General features: G+C 42.2%; 2 protein-coding genes across 3 annotated transcripts in view; one reads left to right on the plus strand and one right to left on the minus strand.

Annotated features, from left to right (window-relative positions):
• The window catches only part of LOC139754537 (transcription initiation factor TFIID subunit 10-like), a 105,245-nt gene that overhangs the window by 21,803 nt on the left and 68,421 nt on the right, over nucleotides 1-15,021 (plus strand). The window lies entirely within an intron of this gene.
• LOC139754534 (chloride intracellular channel exl-1-like) overlaps nucleotides 1-15,021 on the minus strand; it is a 72,063-nt gene that overhangs the window by 19,706 nt on the left and 37,336 nt on the right. Inside the window, exon 1 of one of the 2 annotated variants that reach the window (XM_071671849.1) lies at nucleotides 7,114-7,391. The exons of the other annotated variant lie outside the window; for it this stretch is intronic. The gene's annotated coding sequence lies outside the window, so the exon portion shown is untranslated. Of the gene's footprint in view, nucleotides 1-7,113; nucleotides 7,392-15,021 lie in introns of those variants that run through there. 2 annotated transcript variants of the gene reach the window in all.

Consider the following 15,021-nt stretch of genomic DNA (forward strand, 5'->3'; position numbering starts at 1 on the left):
TCTGGTGTTCACGTTTAGTGCTCTTAGTAACACCCAATTAAGCTGTTGAATGCAGACAATTTTAAAATATTACATCATATTTACTGAGTATGTTGAAATATCGTTTTCTCGCCTTCATTACATTTCTTTAAGCTGTTAAATGAAGTCAATTTTGAAATATTTTCGTCTCCTTTGCATCGTATTCACTGGGTATGTATCGGTAACTGAGAGCATTAGGATATATTTTCCATGGTTATTTCAAGTATAGAAGTGTTTGAATATCTTGTGTTTCAATTTTGAAACAAAAAGTTTTTTGAGCTAAAAAATCTCCTTAACTATTACCTTCAATTTTCGGCATTTTTCTCAAAAAAAAATAAATTTTCTTTAAAAACTCATTATAGGAAGTATTTTTCATGCTCAATACAAATCTGGTGTTGAAATATCGTTTAGACGCCTTTATGACTTTTCTTTAAGCTGTTAAATGAATTAAATTTTGAAATATTTTCTGCTCCTTTGCACGGTATTTACTGGTTATGTGTCGGTAACTGAGAGCATTAGGATATGTTTTCCATGATTATTTCAAGAACAGAAGTGTGTGAATATCTTATGTTTCAATTTTGAAATAAAAAGTTTTTTGAGCTGAAAAATCTCCTGAACTATTACCTTCAATTTTTGCCACTTTTCTCAGAAAAATAGATTTTCTTTAAAAACTCATTATAGGAAGTATTTTTCATTCTCATTACAAATCTGGTGTTGAAATATCGTTTAGATGCGTTTATGACATTTATTTATGCTGTTAAATGAAGACAATTTTGAAATATATTCTGCTCCTTTGCATCGCATTTATTTGGTATGTATCGGTAACTGAGAGCATTAGTATATATTTTCCGTGGTTATTTCAAGTATAGAAGTGTTTGAATATCTTATGTTTCAATTTTGAAATAAAAAGTTTTTTGAGCCAAAAAATCTCCTGAACTATTACCTTCAATTTTTGCCACTTTTCTCGGAAAAATAGATTTTCTTTAAAAACTCATTATAGGAAGTATTTTTCATTCTCATTACAAATCTGGTGTTGAAATATCGTTTAGACGCCTTTATGACTTTTATTTAAGCTGTTAAATAAAGTCAATTTTGAAATATTTGCCGTTCATTTGCATCGTATTTACTGGGTATGTATCGGTAACTGAGAGCATTAGGATATATTTTCCATGGTTATTTCAAGTATAGAAGTGTTTGAATATCTTATGTTTCAATTTTGAAATAAAAAGTTTTTTGAGCCAAAAAATCTCCTGAACTATTACCTTCAATTTTTGGCACTTTTCTCGGAAAAATAGATTTTCTTTAAAGACTCATTATAGGAAGTATTTTTCATGCTCATTACAAATCTGGTGTTGAAATATCGTTTAGATGGTTTTATGACATTTATTTAAGCTGTTAAATGAAGACAATTTTGAAATATTTTCTGCTCCTTTGCATCGTATTTATTGGGTATGTATCGGTAACTGAGAGCATTAGGATATATTTTCCATGGTTATTTCAAGTATAGAAGTGTTTGAATATCTTATGTTTCAATTTTGAAACAAAAAGTTTTTTGAGCCAAAAAATCTCCTGAACTATTACCTTCAATTTTTGGCACTTTTCTCGGAAAAATAGATTTTCTTTAAAGACTCATTATAGGAAGTATTTTTCATGCTCATTACAAATCAAGTGTTGAAATATCGTTTAGTCGCCGTTATGACATTTATTTAAGCTGTTAAATGAAGACAATTTTGAAATATTTTCTGCTCCTTTGCATCGTATTTACTGGGTATGTATCGGTAACTGAGAGCATTAGGATATATTTTCCGTGGTTATTTCAAGGATAGAAGTGTTTGAATATGTTATGTTTTAATTTTGAAACAAAAAGTTTTTTGAGCTAAAATATCTCCCGAACTATTACCTTCAATTTTTGCCACTTTTCTCGGAAAAATAGATTTTCTTTAAAAACTCATTATAGGAAGTATTTTTCATTCTCATTACAAATCTGGTGTTGAAATATCGTTTAGATTGTTTTATGACATTTATTTAAGCTGTTAAATGAAGACAATTTTGAAATATTTTCTTCTCCTTTGCATCGTATTTACTGGGTATGTATCGGTAACTGAGAGCATTAGGATATATTTTCCATGATTATTTCAAGTATAGAAGTGTTTGAATATCTTATGTTTCAATTTTGAAACAAAAAGTTTTTTGAGCCAAAAAATCTCCTGAACTATTACCTTCAATTTTTGGCACTTTTCTCGGAAAAATAGATTTTCTTTAAAGACTCATTATAGGAAGTATTTTTCATGCTCATTACAAATCTGGTGTTGAAATATCGTTTAGTCGCCTTTATGACATTTATTTAAGCTGTTAAATGAAGACAATTTTGAAATATTTTCTGCTCCTTTGCGTCGTATTTATTGGGTATGTATCGGTAACTGAGAGCATTAGGATATATTTTCCATGATTATTTCAAGTATAGAAGTGTTTGAATATCTTATGTTTCAATTTTGAAACAAAAAGTTTTTTGAGCCAAAAAATCTCCTGAACTATTACCTTCAATTTTTGGCACTTTTCTCGGAAAAATAGATTTTCTTTAAAGACTCATTATAGGAAGTATTTTTCATGCTCATTACAAATCAAGTGTTGAAATATCGTTTAGTCGCCGTTATGACATTTATTTAAGCTGTTAAATGAAGACAATTTTGAAATATTTTCTGCTCCTTTGCATCGTATTTATTGGGTATGTATCGGTAACTGAGAGCATTAGGATATATTTTCCGTGGTTATTTCAAGGATAGAAGTGTTTGAATATGTTATGTTTTAATTTTGAAACAAAAAGTTTTTTGAGCTAAAAAATCTCCTGAACTATTACCTTCAATTTTTGACACTTTTCTTGGAAAAATAGATTTTCTTTAAAAACTCATTATAGGAAGTATTTTTCATTCTCATTACAAATATGTTGTTGAAATATCATTTAGACGCCTTTATGACTTTTATTTAAGCTGTTAAATAAAGTAAATTTTGAAATATTTGCCGTTCATTTGCATCGTATTTACTGGGTATGTATCGGTAACTGAGAGTATTAGGATATATTTTCCATGGTTATTTCAAGTATAGAAGTGTTTGAATATCTTATGTTTCAATTTTGAAATAAAAAGTTTTTTGAGGCAAAAAATCTCCTGAACTATTACCTTCAATTTTTGCCACTTTTCTCGGAAAAATAGATTTTCTTTAAAAACTCATTATAGGAAGTATTTTTCATTCTCATTACAAATCTGGTGTTGAAATATCGTTTAGATGGTTTTATGACATTTATTTAAGCTGTTAAATGAAGGCAATTTTGAAATATTTTCTGCTCCTCTGCATCGTATTTATTGGGTATGTATCGGTAACTGAGAGCATTAGGATATATTTTCCATGGTTATTTCAAGTATAGAAGTGTTTGAATATCTTATGTTTCAATTTTGAAATAAAAAGTTTTTTGAGCAAAAAATCTCCTGAACTATTACCTTCAATTTTTGGCACTTTTCTCGGAAAAATAGATTTTCTTTAAAGACTCATTATAGGAAGTATTTTTCATGCTCATTACAAATCAAGTGTTGAAATATCGTTTAGTCGCCGTTATGACATTTATTTAAGCTGTTAAATGAAGACAATTTTGAAATATTTTCTGCTCCTTTGCATCGTATTTATTGGGTGTGTATCGGTAACTGAGAGAACTAGGATATATTTTCCGTGGTTATTTCAAGTATAGAAGTGTTTGAATATCTTATGTTTCAATTTTGAAATAAAAAGTTTTTTGAGCCAAAAAATCTCCTGAACTATTACCTTCAATTTTTGCCACTTTTCTCGGAAAAATAGATTTTCTTTAAAAACTCATTATAGGAAGTATTTTTCATTCTCATTACAAATCTGGTGTTGAAATATCGTTTAGATGGTTTTATGAAAGCAAAAATGGGTATGTTTGAGGGAATAGTGGTTCCAACAATGTTGTATGGTTGCGAGGCGTGGGCTATGGATAGAGATGTGCGCAGGAGGATGGATGTGCTGGAAATGAGATGTTTGAGGACAATGTGTGGTGTGAGGTGGTTTGATCGAGTAAGTAACGTAAGGGTAAGAGAGAGGTGTGGAAATAAAAAGAGCGTGGTTGAGAGAGCAGAAGAGGGTGTTTTGAAATGGTTTGGGCACATGGAGAGAATGAGTGAGGAGAGATTGACCAAGAGGATATATGTGTCGGAGGTGGAGGGAACGAGGAGAAGAGGGAGACCAAATTGGAGGTGGAAAGATGGAGTGAAAAAGATTTTGTGTGATCGGGGCCTGAACATGCAGGAGGGTGAAAGGAGGGCAAGAAATAGAGTGAATTGGAGTCATGTGGTATACAGGGGTTGACGTGCTGTCAGTGGATTGAAGCAAGGCATGTGAAGCGTCTGGGGTAAACCATGGAAAGCTGTGTAGGTATGTATATTTGCGTGTGTGGACGTGTGTATGTACATGTGTATGGGGGGGGGGGGTTGGGCCATTTCTTTCGTCTGTTTCCTTGCGCTACCTCGCAAACGCGGGAGACAGCGACAAAGTATAAAAAAAAAAAAAAAAAAAAAAAAAAAATGACTTTTATTTAAGCTGTTAAATGAAGTCAATTTTGAAATATTGTCTGCTCCTCTTCATCGTATTTACTGGGTATGTATCGGTAACTGAGAGCATTAGGATATATTTTCCATGATTATTTGAAGTATAGAAGTGTTTGAATATCTAGTTTCAATTTTGAAGCAAAATTTGTTGAGCTAAGAAATAACCTGAAGTATTATCTTCATTTTTTTGCATTTTTATCAGAAAAATAAATTTCCTTTAAAAACTCATTATAAGGTGTATTTTTCATGCTCAGTACAAATCTGGTTTTCAAGTATCGTTTAGTCGCCTTTATGACATTCATATAATCTGTTAAATGAAGTCAAATTTATAGTATTTTCTGCTCCTTGGCATCGTATCTACTGAGTATATATCGGTAACCGAGAGCATTATATATTTTCCATGATTATTTTAAGTATAGAAGTGTTTGAATATCTTATCTTTCAGTTTTGAAACAAAAATTATTTTTAGCTAAAAAATACCCCAAACTATTCAAGGGCGTATCTAGGGGAAAGAGCGCCCATGGCAAGCACTGAAATTGCGCCCCTGACTTGATTAGAAATGTCCATACAGTGGATGTATATAAAAATATATACAGTGTAATTATAAGCTGTTGAAGTGTTAGGCCAAACTTTACTTTATATAAACTCTTAAAGACTTAAAGTTAAAGACTTGTTTGATCAAAATTGTAACGTAGAAGCGGTAATGCAACTGAGAGTAGCAAAACATTACTATAGTTGAAAAGTAGGCGAGTTTCTTGTTTATCTCACAAAATCAAAAGCTTAGAAAATATCAATCGGGTAGCGTATGTCAAAAAACAAACCTGTTGAGTGGCGCCCCACCTTCAAGTGGCGCCCAGGTCACTTGCCCTAACCGCCATACACTAGATACGCCACTGGAGGTAGTGAAAGCCTTGCGTAAGATGAAGTGCAGCAATGAGGCAGTTTAGTTTATCGAGAGAGGCACAGACATTTATGTTGATTGATTTATCAAGCTAATTAACGTATGTATAGCACAGATTTAGGTGCGTGAGGCCTGGCAAAGTCTGTATGTTATTATCCTTGTATAAAGGCAAGGGGAACAAAAGTGAATGCTCGAACTACACAGAGGTATATGTTTGGTGAGTATACATGGTGAGGTGTCTGGGAAAGTGACGATGCCCATATGAAGCCGCTGTTCTTATGCTCTTAACGCTGACTTGCGAAATAATAATGATAGCTGTCTACTCTCCCTACGAGCGGGCACGTATAGGCTCACCATCGGTTTGTTGTGGGTAGATATCCCTTTAGCATATATTCCTTTTGGGGTTGGGCGGGTGGGTATGTTAGGTGCACCCAGGGGACGGTCCAGAACCTACCTATAAAATCCAGTCTTCAAATTCCGTAGAGTTTTGGTGACAAGATGCATGCGTACACACACACACACACACACACACACACACCGTCGATTATATTATAAGATCATGATTTCTACATGAGTTAATCAGTAAGAACACTTACCTTTCAGGAAAATTATTTTACATATACGACATCGTATATATGATATGAAACTTCTTTTAGATATACGATATCGTATATATGATATGAAACTTCTTTTAGATATACGATATCGTATATATGATATGAAACTTCTTTTAGATATACGATATCGTATATATGATATGAAAGTTCTTCAAGGTATGTATTACAAAAAAAAAAAAAAGGAAAAGAATTGACATCATTGAGAAATCAGTGTCCCGTTCATGTGCAAGACTTGTCACCTTCTGCCATCTACCGTGCAATTCATAGTCTCCAGATGTGACAGACTTCGAGTTGCGTACCAGAACCGAAGCTCCGTTTGCAACTGTTCGAAGAGACGTGTGGTATATATATATATATATATATATATATATATATATATATATATATATATATATATATATATATATATATATTTATGTGTGTGGGTGTGTGTTTATGTATACATATACATATGTCAAGCCAGAGTTCTGTGTCTTTGTAAATGTTGTCACATGTTCACAAAACCAACTGTAGAAATGATCACATTCTTCCTGTACTTTAATAAGAAATATCGTCACTGGTCTCTCTGCAAGCTTAAACTCGTCAGACGATACAAATGTCGCCACAGGTTTATTTACCAGGTGTAAATGTCTTTGAAACTTCACTTGCTGAATGGCATTACTGTTTCATTTACAGGCGTAAACTTCGCCACGCTTTTCTCTGTAGCTATCCGTGTTATCACAGGTTTCCTTTATCCCTTGAAGCCTCTTTGCAGATTTGTATACCTTATGTTAATGCGGCTCACTTTCCTGGATAAGATTTATTTTTCTTCATCTTACATGCGTGTTGACATGGTTCCTGCACCTGACGCGTCACCGGTCTATTTCGAATGACAGAAACGTACACACACCATCATCACAGATAAGAACCAGTGGTTGCATTATGGCAGACACGAAGGAACTGAGATTATATTCTCCACTTTTACCTTTTGGTAGGTGCGCTTCGTAGCACTCCACTCCGATGTGGACCAACTGCACCCCGACCACCACTGGGAAGGGGGCTTTTACCACTGGACAAGATCGCAGTCACTGAGAGAGGGAGGAAGGCTTCGGCACTGGGAGGTGCGTCAGTGCCTAAGTGTGGATCCGTGGCCACTGGCACTGAGGTGCGTGTGGGGGCTTGGCACCCTTGTGGCACCGGGGGCAGCCCCTGGCGCCACGCTGCCTCCCGCACGATGCACACGCACCCACCCGCGCCCCTCCACACCCACAGCTTGAGTTACACAAGGCCCCTTTAAGCATGACACCACAGCTGCCTTGAACCAGGTCATCTTTATAGTGAGATTTGACCATTAGTGGGTCATGAGAAGTCGCGGCTCATACCCGTCAGGAGGAGGTTGATCACTCAGGTCGAATTGTGAGTTGTTGGCGTCGGTGCCAAGAAGGAGGAGGGGGTCGCTGGGAGAGGAGAAAGGTTGGGCGTCGTCTGGTGTCCTCAGGTGGTGCTCCCGCCCCGGCCATTGTCCTTCACCCCGCCCTTGCCACACGCCCACCACGACAGCACCCGCGTCAGGGGAGTCATCCGCTTGTGAACTCAGTAATGTTATCAGTTACCAGTTTTCATAGTTAACCCCCCTTTTCTGACGTCACTGTGTGGAGAGAGAGAGAGAGAGAGAGAGAGAGAGAGAGAGAGAGAGAGAGAGAGAGAGAGTAATCTTTAAGACCCATGTAGTAATCACTGTCGTCTTTACCTGTGATTATTATTTGTGTGCTAGGGGAAGTGTGTGTGTGTGCGTGTGAGTCTGTATCGAAAGACAATTGTGAATCATATAACGCACAGGAAAGGTTCGCCTTTGAACGTACTTGAACTTCCTTCACGACCTTATCAAGTGTGTGTGTGTGTGTGTGTGTGTGTGTGTGTGTGTGTGTGACATTGAAACTTGAAACATCTTTCGTCATGCGGTATATATATATATATATATATATATATATATATATATATATATATATATATATATATATATAAATGCATTAAACAATGACGCAGCAGCCAGCTGGCAGGTTTTTATCCAAGATGTAATTGCAGTGTTGATGAGAATGCGAGCAAGGCTGTGATTATATCTTAATGAGGTAATGAAGCGTAGGGCGTTCCGTGGTGTCTGTGCTGTGGCGTGGGCTGGAGAGGAGGAGGCAGAGCATTGCCGGGCAGTGTGGTGGCGTATTGCACTTTTAACATTTCCCTGGCGATATAGATAGACTTAATGTTGATAGATGGAGAGGTTGGTTAGTAGGTAGGTAGGGTTCTGCTAGATGTATACTCCTGCGGGGAAATAGATGACAGTTGTACAGGAAGGTTTTGAATTAGAGATTAGAACAGACGTACTTTGATTTACAGTGATGTCACGAGGGGTGTAGGTGTAGTAAGTCAGTACGGTACACAGATGTAAACACATTGCGTAAACTGCTTCATCTCTAGACTCTATTGGTTCCCAGACCACTTGAGTACCAAGGTTACGACGACCCCTTGCGTTCGACGGTTCGACCCCTTGAGTTCGACGGTACGATCCCTTAAGTTCTACGGTACGACCCCTTGAGCACGATGGTTCGACCCCTTGAGTTCGACGATACGACCCCTGAGTTCGACAGTACGACCCCTTGAGCACGACGGTATGGCCTTTGGGCATGATGGTCTGGTCTTTAAACAAAAAGGTCGTGTGTTCGTGTTCAAGGGCCTTACCGTCGAATTCGAGGGGTGTACCTTTGTGCTCAAGGGTCGTACCGTCGATCTCAAGGGTCGCACGGGTAAACTCAAGTATCACACCGTCGACCCTAAGGGTCGTACCGTCGAAACCAAGAGTCGTAGCGTCGTATTCAGGGGTCGTAACGTCAATTCCAAGGGTCGTACTGTCAAACTCAAGGGTCGCACCGTCGAATCCAAGGCTTATACCGTCGAACCCAAGAGACGTACCGTCGAACCCAAGAGTCGCACCGTCGAACCCAAGAGTCGTACCGTCGAACCTAAGGCTCATACCGTCGAACTCAAGTGTCGTACCGTCGAACCCAAGTGTCGTACCGTCGAACGCAAGGGTCGTACCGTCGAACCCAAGGCTCATACCGTCGAACCCAAGAGTCGTACCGTCGAACCCAAGGTTCATACCGTCGAACCAAGAGTCGTACCGTCGAAGCCAAGAGTCGTACCGTCGAACCCAAGAGTCGCACCGTCGAACTCAAGAGTCGTACCGTGGAACCTAAGGCTCATACCGTCGAACTCAAGGGTCGTACCGTCATGTTCAATAGAGCTCATTTTCCGGGCCGGACGTCATTACGAGTAGCACTCAAGACTATGTTGACCTACTTATTAGCGCATTCACAGTCACAGAAAAAGAAAAACAAAAATATTTACAAAGACGCCTCGTACAGTAAGTTTGTTTTTGAATCAAGATGGTAGACACCCTTCCTTAAAGAGAGAGAGAGAGAGAGAGAGAGAGAGAGAGAGAGAGAGAGAGAGAGAGAGAGAGAGAGAAGTCATCTGACTTAAGCAGGACCTCCAGCTTAAGCAGCTCCTCCAGCTTAAGCAGGACCTCCAGCTTAAGCAGCTCCTCCAGCTTAAGTAGGACCTCCAGCGAGGGAGCTGGAGACCTCACATCAGATCATTGCCATCTGAGTGATGGTAGGTTGGAGTGCGCCATGGGCGCTTGCATAGGATGTCATCAGGTCCTATCACATGGTTCATGGTTGTAGGAGTCATGTTATCACATCGGCCGCATGGTTCGTGACGTGGAGACCTAGATTTAGACACGTCAACGTCTTACCCAGTGTCAAGGTAAACTGGTTCATTTGATCGTTCACTTGTTCGAACTCGTAGGCCTTTACTCTGCCGCCAGAGTACAACAGACGACGGTATATGGCGGATGAATTATTTTCAGCATAATTGTTTTACTTTCCCATGAAAACAGTGGCGGCAACAGGAGAATGAGGAGGGGGGAGCTGTTCACATAATGAGGGTTGAATGGCAAGGGTGTATGTATGTATGTGGCGAGCGTACGTGTTAAAGGGAGAGCTGTTCACATAATGGGGGTTGAATGGCGAGGGTGTATGTATGTATGTGGCGAGCGTACGTGTTAAAGGGAGAGCTGTTCACATAATGGGGGTTGAATGGCGAGGGTGTATGTATGTATGTGGCGAGCGTACGTGTTAAAGGGAGAGCTGTTCACATAATGGGGGTTGAATGGCGAGGGTGTATGTATGTGGCGAGCGTACGTGTTAAAGGGTCGAGCGTGTATGTGAGAAGTGAAGAACTTTGACCCATCTCCCCCTTGAAGGTATATCTCGAGTATCATGGTCGTGTTCCGGTGCTACTGCTGTATATACAGTGGGTCATTCACCTCTCGCTCAAGTGGTAGGGCGACATCGAGAGACGTCTCCCTCAGTCTCTCGAACGTATTCCTTGAGTTTCATGCTTATGCAAGCCGTGTGTTCGCTTGCGGCTCTCGAGTGATAGAATGACACCGAGGGCGACCGAGGACGACCTCCCCCTCCTCACTCCTCACCCCTGTCTTGACGGTATTCCTCGAGACCTGTGCCTTCGTCAGGTTGCCTCTCTCTCCTGCGTGCATCGTGTCGCTCACCAGGAGCTCTGGGAGTGTGGTTGGTCGACACCATCACGACAGATGGACAGCAATTGGTTCCTACACCTTTGATGGCGGTCCCTGCTGCTTGTGTGTGTGTGTGTGTGTGTGTGTGTGTGTGTGTGTGTGTGTGTGTGTGTGTTTTGCACCGCCTGACCTCCAGGTGCGGCGTCAGGTTGCGGCAGTAACCGCCGATGGAACCAGTCGGCTGACATGTGATCACTGACTGCTGACGGTGGTTGTCAGGAGGGCCAACTGGGTGTGGGGGGGGGGGGGGGGGGACAGCCACTGATCTCTCTCTCTCTCTCTCTCTCTCTCTCTCTCTCTCTCTCTCTCTCTCTCTCTCTCTCTCTCTCTCTCTCTCTCTCTCTCTCTCCGGCAGCCTGCCGGTCCCACAGCCTCTGATGCGTTTTTCTTCTGATGGTCCGCAGGTGGGCTAGGCACCACAGTCAGTGGTCCGCGGGTAGGGTGGGCACCGTCAGTGGTCCACGGGTAGGGTGGGGCACCGTCAGTGGTCCGCAGGTAGGGTGGGCACCGTCAGTGGTCCGCGGGTAGGGTGGGGCACCGTCAGTGGTCCGCGGGTAGGGTGGGGCACCGTCAGTGGTCCACGGGTAGGGTGGGGCACCGTCAGTGGTCCACGGGTAGGGTGGGCACCGTCAGTGGTCCGTGGGTGGGTTGGGCACCGTCAGAAGTGTAGCATCCTAATGTATGATTATCACATGACTATGATTAGCAGTGATGTTGCTAGTGGATAAGGCTGGTTCATGAATGACGATATGTGCACATGTTCAGCCTTGTTGTTTTAGAGATTAGAGGCAGAAATATATCTTACCAGAGAACTCGGAGACTGATATCTATTCCATTTATTCTTTCCCATGGAAATTCCATGTTAGTATAGTCTTCAAATGATTTGACTGATGTTCCTTTACAGCTGTTTTCCTGCCGGGCTGATATGCCAGAGGGAGCTGTGGGTTGGGAGGGGCCTTCTGCTTTTACTGTCTTGTCTCCATCTACAGTGGTGGGTGGGGAGGAGCCTTCTGTTTTACGATCGTACCTCCATCTATAGTGGTGTGTGGGAGGTGCCTTCCGCTTTTGATATCATACCTCCATCTATCGTGGTGGGTGGGGAGGAGTGTGGGCTCATGTACGGCAAGAAAACGTATGGTACCTTAACGGGGGAAGAAAAAACAAAATGTCCAAGTGAATGAGACAGTCGAAAGAGAACCAGCCAGGTAGAATTATTAAAGTCAAGGAAGACGTACGCAGAGTAGAACGTACTCCAGGCAGAGCGAATAACACCCGCCGGCAATTGCTCAGCGTGGCACATTCATAACAAACATTATCTCCGTAACCCATCAGGTTTGTCGAGTGTCATTGATGTCGTACTCATGCCGAAGTCACATATGTGAAGCGATGAATAAAGTGATGAAAGTACATATTGCATGATGGTCGGAACACAGCCGAAATCGCGCACGCATTAAGACCTGGGTCGGATATCATATTAAAATTCACTCCCTGTGATTTAATAGTGTCACGTGTACCTCAAAGGCATGTGCTAATTTGGTGACATAAATACTTTGGCGAGGTATGCAATGTAAGGGAAGGCATTAGCGCGTGAAATTAAATGCAAATCCACTTAATTCATTCAGCATGACGTAATATAACCCAGATCTAATTATACAGTGGAAGAAAATGCTAGTTAAGGCCAGTAATTTGAATGATCATATGTAAAGACAATTTAACCTTACAACAAAGCGATATAGCAAGATGCAGATGTATTTATACAGAAGAAGCATGTATGATTTGGGAGCATCAATTTGAACATGGCCGTTGAACAGTTGCCAGTTAGTCATATGTCTTGCCCGGGCTGGATTTGAGCATTCGCGCCGGTCTTTGAATGAAGCGATTATTTCACGTGAGTAGTTTTTTTTCTTTCATTCATTTGTTCGGTTTGATACTTAGTTTCAAGATGATTAGATGGTGACTCATGTACGAAGTTTGTACAGAATCTATAGAATGCAGGGTACAGCTGGAGGTGGCTGTGAGGTATGGGCAGCTGGAGGTGGCTGTGAGGTATGGGCAGCTGGAGACAGGATGTAGGGTACAGCTGGAGGTGGCTGTGAGATATGGGCAGCTGGAGACGGGATGTAGGGTACAGCTGGAGGTGGCTGTGAGGTATGGGCAGCTGGAGACGGGATGTAGGGTGCAGCTGGAGGTGGCTGTGAGATATAGGCAGCTGGAGACGGGATGTAGGGTGCAGCTGGAGAGGAATTAGTCGAGGCTTAAGGCGAGCACAAGCAGCGGGCAGAAATAGCTACGTCGCCTCCCTTGAATACCCCCACCACACCCCTCACCCGGTCCCCACACCTCCCCCTGAGAGACTTCAACCCCCTCCCCCTCAGAGATATCTCCGGGGAGGAGGCGCTAAGAATATCTTCTTCCTCCCCCTCCTTCCTCCTGATCCTCCTCCTCCTCCTCCTCCTCCTGTACCGTATGACTCAAGTTAGGGCGACTGGCTCGGTGCTTGCTTCACATGCGACGCAAACCTGTCTGATATGGTTCTTGCTTCACTGGTGGCGTAGGCGTGTCTGCTATGGTGCTTGCTTCGCGGGCGACGCGAGCCTGTCTGATATGGTGCTTGCTTCACTGGTGACACAGGCGTGTCTGATATGGTGCTTGCTTCACTGGTGACGTTGGCGTGTCTGCTATGGTGCTTGCTTCGCGGGCGACGCGAGCCTGTCTGATATGGTGCTTGCTTCACTGGTGACGTTGGCGTATCTGATATGGTGCTTGCTTCACTGGTGACGCAGGCGTGTCTGATATGGTGCTTGCTTCACTGGTGATGCAGGCGTGTCTGATATGGTGCTTGCTTCACTGGTGACGCAGGCGGGATGTCTCATGAAGCGCTTGTTTCACAATTCTTTCTCAGTACTTGCTTCACTGGATGCCTGATGTGATGCTCACTTCACATGCCTGGTTCGGTGCTTGCTTCAAGGGTGGTGCAGACAAGTGTGTCTGACGTGCTTGCTTCATATGTATGGTTCGGTGCTTCACTGGGGGCGCAGGCCAGGGTGTCTGATGTATGCTTGCTTCACATGTCTGGCTCGGTGCTTGCTTCACTGATCTGATTCGGTCTTTACTTCACTGTGGCTTAGGCCAGAGTGTCTGATGTGATGTTTGCTTCACTGGTGACACATGCGAGGGGTTTTGATGTGTTTGCCCTACCGATGACGCAGATGATGTGGAGCTTGCCTCTAAGTGGTGACAGTAGATGATGCACTAGCCTGGTACTTGCCTCAGTGGTGAGGCAGTGGGTTGCTCCCGTGACTGGTGCTTTGCCTCATTGTTGAAGCAGTGTGCGATGTCCTAGCCCGGTGCTTTGCTTCAGTAGTGAGGCGGTGGACGATAATACTCAACCCTGATGCTTACTTCAGTGGAAAGACAGTGGGTGATGCCTTAACCTGGTGTGCTTATCTCAGTGGTGTGAAGCAGTGTGGGTGGTGATGTAGCTTAATGCACACCTCACTACACATTGTCTTGTGTTCCAATGGCTTTGTCTCGGTTGGTGAGGCATTCGTCAGAGACGTCATTCAATGCACACAATTAGCATTTCCTTCTGCGACGAGGCGAAGTTCGGCCTTTCAAAGCCAACAGTTTACAGAGGAGGAAGTGTGTGTGTGTGTGTGTGTGTGTGTGTGTGTGCGCGCGCGGCTCACTCAGTGTGATGTAGACGGATGAGAAGTGTGTTGTGTGTCTGATATGCGGGGGCGGTCGAGTGTGTAATTGCTAGTGTATATGCGTGTGTGTGTGTGTGAGTGTGTGTGTGTGTGTGTGGAGGGAGGGAGGGTATACGTTAGTATGGTATTGTGTGGTCGAAATGAATACATATAGTTTAGGAAAATGAATGAATGAGTGAATTTTAGGAATATGTTGATGATCTATATATAGATATGTTAGCATGTAGAGCATATTAAAGATTGTAATCGTAGATTCTGTCCTGGAAATGCAGTAAAACGCTGGCAATATCTTGATAGAGTTAGGGGAACCCAGAGAGAGAAAAAAACCCTAATAAGATGGATGCCAGATTAATAATGTGTGTTTACCGAGAGAGAGTGTGAGTGAAGACACGTACAGTAGTAAATGAAGACAGTGGCACCTCTGTTGCAAGCGACCTTGTCAAGGGTGAAGCCCTGGGGACGGACTGACTGACTGGGCCGGCCGAGGTCGGTCGTCTAGTGAAGGCAGGGGGGACATCAGGGGCGTGGA

The sequence above is a fragment of the Panulirus ornatus genome, chromosome 17, assembly GCF_036320965.1.
Source record: "Panulirus ornatus isolate Po-2019 chromosome 17, ASM3632096v1, whole genome shotgun sequence".
Taxonomy (NCBI): domain Eukaryota; kingdom Metazoa; phylum Arthropoda; class Malacostraca; order Decapoda; family Palinuridae; genus Panulirus; species Panulirus ornatus.